At 33.0% G+C, this 6529-nt stretch overlaps 1 non-coding gene across 1 annotated transcript; it reads right to left on the reverse strand.

The window, feature by feature from the left end:
* Positions 1-5021: 5021 nt before the first annotated feature.
* LOC132009467 (U6 spliceosomal RNA) lies at positions 5022-5125 on the reverse strand. The gene has a single exon (XR_009401945.1). It is a non-coding gene; the product is annotated as a U6 spliceosomal RNA (small nuclear RNA).
* Between the last annotated feature and the right edge of the window lie 1404 nt (positions 5126-6529).

Consider the following 6529-nt stretch of genomic DNA (forward strand, 5'->3'; position numbering starts at 1 on the left):
ATCCACATTTCTAGCTGTTTAATAGACATCTTACTCGAATCTTTCACAGACTTCTTAAACAACAAAAGCTGAGTGTACTACCTTCCCATACTTATCTTCTCCACCTTCTGTTTTCCTTATTTTTGTTAATCTTACTGCAATCTCACTACAGTCATCCAGCCACTCATTTCTCAGCCTCCAAATCTAATTGTTTACCATCTTATTCCCTAACTCACTTAGCTTTACTGTCTATTATATCTACTTTTTCTTTTTTTTTTTTTTTTTTAATTTTTTATTTTTTATAAACATATATTTTATCCCCAGGGGTACAGGTCTGTGAATCACCAGGTTTACACACTTCACAGCACTCTAGTAAATGAGATAAAACTTGCATAAAATTTGTAAACATAACATGGCAAATAAAAATATTATTTCTTGCCCATATTGCCCAACTACAAATAAAATGATGTGATTGTTATATATTTATTATAATTGAAGAAAGAACAAAAAGCTTTATAAAAACTAGTAAAAACTAGTAAATAGTCCATTTACTTGAAATCATAGAGCTCATTAGTAAGAAAACTTTATCTCTTCATCAAATCTAGAACTTTATGCCTGGAAAGCTCATTGTATTTTAATTCCCAAATGCAATAGTGGATTCTTTTGACCTCAATTGGAGAATATTTGTTAATTTTAATGTTTGCAAATAAAAATATTATTTCTTGCCCATATTGCCCAACTACAAATAAAATGATGTGATTGTTATATATTTATTATAATTGAAGAAAGAACAAAAAAAGCTTTATATTATGTAAATCTCTTAGTGGGAACTAGAGATAGAAAATTGCCCTAGAAAAAGGGGCATGTGTACTCGAATGTTTATAGCAGCAATGTCCACAATAGCCAAACTATGGAAAGAACCTAGATGTCCATCAACAGATGAATGGATCAAGAAGATGTGGTATATATACACAATGGAATACTATGCAGCCATCAAAAGAAATGAAATCTTGCCATTTGCGACAACATGGATGGAACTAGAGCATATCATGCTTAGCGAAATAAGTCAAGCGGAGAAAGACAACTATCATATGATCTCCCTGATATGAGGAAGTGGTGATGCAACATGGGGGCTTAAGTGGGTACGAGAAGAATAAATGAAAGAAGATGGGATTGGGAGGGAGACAAACCATAAGTGACTCTTAATCTCACAAAACAAACTGAGGGTTGCTGGGGGGAGGGGGTTTGGGAGAAAGGGGTGGGATTATGGACATTGGGGAGGGTATGTGTTTTGGTGAGTGCTGTGAACTGTGTAAACCTGGTGATTCACAGACCTGTACCCCTGGGGATAAAAATATATGTTTATAAAAAATAAAAAATTATATTAAAAAAAAAGAAAAAAAGAAAATTGCACTAACATGTTTTCTCAATATTTCAGACTTTTTTAATTGTCTTATTCTTGGATTGAAATAGTTTCATTTTTGAGAGCTATATGTAAGATAGTTTGAGTTGCCAAAAGATATTTGTAAAATATTTTAATTTTATTCCCTAATATTTTAATTGCTAGTATTATCAGGCCTTCCATCAATAAAATGGTCTTTCACCTGCAAGTTTTATCAACTATTTTGAAAGCTTTAAAAGTTACCGAAGAAAAATGTGGAATTTTTACTTATCTATATCTAATCACATTTCCAACTTAATGCCTAATAGTCCATTGTAAATAGTCTAAAAACTAGTAAAAACTAGTAAATAGTCCATTTACTTGAAATCATAGAGCTCATTAGTAAGAAAACTTTATCTCTTCATCAAATCTAGAACTTTATGCCTGGCAAGCTCATTGTATTTTAATTCCCAAATGCAATAGTGGATTCTTTTGACCTCAATTGGAGAATATTTGTTAATTTTAATGTTTGCATTTGGTTGTTTATTATTAGTGACTAATGGAATTAGTGATTTCATTATGATTAAAAATGTGATATCATTAATTTGTTTTGAGATTTACTCAGGTGTAATTGTTATACTGAACAAACAAATATACTGTGTGATGTCATCAGAAAATGTAGTTCTTCTGTCTTTCTACCTGTTCAAACATTTTCAAGTTTTTCTTTCTCCTTAGATAAAATACAGGGTTACCATGACTTTTCTGGTCATTGTCAGCAAATAAAATTTTCCATTTTCTTTGGTCTTTCCCCAAATCTCATCTTGAGAATTAAAATGTCTAGTCCCATATAGTTAAAACTTCCAAATTCATGTGAGAATAAAAAACTTCCCTGAATATCCAAGGAGCTATCAAAAATGCCTAAGACTATCATTGTCCTTTCCCTGTCCTAAAGCACAATCACCTTTGCAGCAACAATCCAATGCTTACTGTATGTTAATTCAGGGTTGCAAGACTTTAACATCAGCACAAAAACATAAATATATTGCAAAAGTTCATTATGTCTTATATTCAAACTCTTAAAATTGTTTCTTTTTATTTGGAAATGAAAGTTTTCGAACAAACCACACAACAGAAGTTATTTTTAATAAAGATTTATGCTACTATTCTCTTGGATTTAGTAGAAGAATATCAGTAACATTATTATATGTAGTCAGGGACCATTTATTATTTCCCAGATGACTCTTAGATGTCTTCTTTTACTTCAGAATAGTCATCTATCTTGATTTCTTCTCTAATTTTTCATCTTTGATTTATCTCTTCATGCCCATATGCAGTCCTATTTTCTTTCTCCGTACTTTCACTTTCATTGAAAAATTTTGTTTTAATAGAAAAAGTAAAGGAAGCAAAAACACTTCATTTTAAAGTGTATGTAATTTTATTTTAAACCTCTCTTCTGTTTGTAACCCTTGCTGTGAATCCTGTCCTTTGGGATTCATGTATTTATTAAAAAAAGAAAAATAGACCTTGAAAACAATCCAGGAAAAAAAGAAAAAAAAAAACACACACACCAAAAACCAAAAAACCAAAACTCATTAGTCTAAAGAGTACTGAGGGACCTCATATAAAACTTACATGGTTACAGGAAGCTTCTTTCAGCTGCAGAATCACATCTTGCTTTATAGAGTGTGATTATATTTATTTTACTCAAAACTTCAAGATTATTTCAAATCTGATTTGCCTATTGAGAGCAATGCAGTATTTAACCAGCCTCTGCTTCCTGTCCTTTCCCTCTGTTGCTCCTGAAGTTTCCCAGACGTATGTAGACATGGCGCGCACTCACACCCTGATACTGACATTAATATAGTTCACCCTTGCAAGTTGTCCTTTGTGTCTCTTCCTACATCCACTATTGCAGACTTCTCTATTATGATGTATTCTTGGCTACTGTAAGTTGACATTAGTTCAAAATAATTTTTTTTTTTTTTTTTTTTTTAGACAAAGTGTAAGCACCTTGTCCTTCAACTTTCAAGAAGTCTGTCATGTAACCCTGGAGGAAGCTGGCAACTTTATGTGAAACACATGTTGAGCCCCAGCATTCACCAATTAATGACCAGGATGCAAAGTAATTTAAACAAGGAGGGAAATAGGCTCCAGTGTCTAAAAGAAAACAAAACAAAATAAAACAGCAAGAATAATATTATGTGGTTTGAAGTCAAAAGGGTAATTTTTCAAAGCTTGAACAAGTGATTTGTAAAGAAAATTCCACTTTTCTTAAGTGTGAAAACCTCTGAAAACTGAGACCAAGAAATTTGGAAGTGAACTGTGGATGGCAGGGGAAAAGATTGTGGTACCAAGAGCATATATAAGCACCAACATTTTTACTTCCTTCCTAGGAATAAATGAAGGAGATTATTTGTGCAAAAGTAAGTTTTGATACAAATTACAATTTTTAGAAAGAAAATTGTAAAAGCATAATCCATTGGTACTGAAAGAACATAGAAATCAATTAAATACTTTAATCTTATAAAACCTTATAAAAGAGAATATAATGAGATATTCTTTATTAAAAGAATAACACTCATGGAATATCTCTTTTTTTTGGATTTTTTTAAATTTTTTATTTTTTATAAACATATATTTTTATCCCCAGGGGTACAGGTCTGTGAATCACCAGGTTTACACACTTCACAGCACTCACCAAAGCACATACCCTCCCCAATGTCCATAATCCCACCCCCTTCTCCCAACCCTCCTCCCCCCAGCAACCCTCAGTTTAAGTGGGTAGAAGAAGAATCAGTGAAACAAGATATAATTGGGAGGGAGACAAACCATAAGTGACTCTTAATCTCATGGAATATCTCTTAATTGTACTTTTTCTGTTCTTAATCTTTACTATTAGGCACAATATTTTGACATATTCTTTCTTTTCTAGAATATGTAAACCATGCTTACAAAGACAAGGTCCTACAGAGAATAAAAATGACTTGAGAAATTCGGCCTCCCTCCCAAACTTCTCCATGTAAAATTTATCAAATTGAGAAAAAATTATAATTAAGAGAAACAGCTAAGTAGAGGCGGCTGGGTGGCTCAGTCAGTTAAGCATCTGACTCTTGATTTCAGCCCAGGTTATGACCTCAGGGTCCTAAGATCGAGCCCTGCTTTGAGCTCCACAAAGGGTATGGAGTATGCTTAGGATTCTCTCTCTCCCCTCCCTCTGTCCCTTCCCTCCTTGTGCACATGTGTTCTCTCTCTCTTTCTCAAAAGGAAACAAATCTAATTATTCATTTCAGTAAAGCTATAAATCTGATTTTCTAGACTATTTTGTTGTGAAATGATTTTAAATGATTTTAAAATTTTAGTTTTAGTTTTTTCTAATTCAAAGATATCATATATATGTATATGTATTATACACATGTATATACATATATGGATATACACACATACATATATATGCATATATATGTATATATGTATATGCATATATATGTATATGCATATATACATATATGTATACGTGTATACGTGTATATCTATAAAATTTGAGAAAGACAAAAGCCCTATGAAGAAAGTAAAAGTAAATAATCAGATATCCAATAGTACAGTTTGATGCAATTTCTCCCATTTATTCTTATATTTTTAAAATAATTTTCTTTTTTTTTTTTTAAACATGGAACACTTTATGAATTTGGGTGACATCCTTGCATTAGGGTCATGCTAATCTCTGTATCACTCCAATTTTAGTATCTGTACTGTTGTTGTGAGCACTATTAAAGACTATATATTTATTAATTTATTTATTTGAGACAGAGAGAGAAAGACAGAGGGAAAACATGACTGCAGGGGAGAGGTAGATGAGGAGGGATTGGAAGAGAGAATCTCTCAAGCCAGACTCCATGCTGAGCACAGAGTCTCATGCAGGACTTGGTCTCATGACCCTGAGATCATGACCTAAGCTGAAACTAAGAGTCTGACACTCAACTGACTGAGGCATCTAGGCACCTCAGAAGTGAGCATTATTGAAATAATTTTCTATATACAGAGTTGGGAATCTACTCTATCATTTTAACATTGTTTTAGGACAGTTTTTTCTATGCATTTAAATGTTTCTATGGCTTTAAATGTTCAACAGGTGCATAAAATCTTATCATGTGCATATACCATTGTGTGTGTTTGTGTATGTGTGCATGGGACCTCCACCACCATTTATTACAGTAATTTTTATATACATGTATATATATACATATATATATAAAAGATTAGTTTTAAACATTTTTACCTAAAGTCTTTTCCCTACATTTTAATGAATTATTTCCTTAAGAGAGATTTCTAGAAGTGTTTAAAATACTAACATTTGTGAGATGAATTCTTTTTCTATAAATCTTTCCTTAATTTATCCTCTCCCACTAGTGTATAAGATTGCCTGTCTTACTTCAGCTTTGCCAGAATGAGTTCTAGAGATCAAATTATTTGACAACATCAGACTAGAAAAGTCTGTGGAGAAGACATGAATAGGAAATTCGTGATTGGAAAAACTAATTACTTACCCGGGGTCTCATAGGTAGTTGTTGTAGAACCAGAAATCTTCTAGTTGATTTTGGAGGTCACACCCTTCTAGTCTTGCTCCCAGGGGAAGAATTTATCTTTTGCTGCCCAGGCCCTTTTCCTGTGTCTTTTCTCAGACTACAGGAACTTCTTGTAGGATCATGATGAGGTATCCTGATTCCAGCTCAGAACTAAGCCCTTTCCCTCTATTTACATTTAACATACAGATAACTGGGGAGAAAAGGGTGATCAGGACCATAGGATGCACAAAAATACATAGTATTCTAGAGTGTCCTTTTGTAAAAAGACTATAGATATAAGATAATGGAAAATTGATCAGCCCTTCAGGTTCTGAAAGATCTGAATAGTGTACTTCACTTCTGAAAAATTTTATTAGAAAGTACTCTGTGGGTGCCTGGGCAGCTCAGTCAGTTAAGCATCTGCCTTTGGCTCAGGTCATTATCCCAAGGTCCTGGGATGGAGTCCTGCATCAGGCTTCTTGCTCAGTGGGGGCCTGCTTCTCTCCTGCCCCTTCATGCTCTTACTTGCTATCTCTGTTTCTCTCTCAAATAAATAAATTCTTTTTTTAAAAAAAAGTACTCTGACTTATTAATGAAATTTATACTT

Source organism: Mustela nigripes, chromosome 1, assembly GCF_022355385.1.
Source record: "Mustela nigripes isolate SB6536 chromosome 1, MUSNIG.SB6536, whole genome shotgun sequence".
Classification (NCBI taxonomy): domain Eukaryota; kingdom Metazoa; phylum Chordata; class Mammalia; order Carnivora; family Mustelidae; genus Mustela; species Mustela nigripes.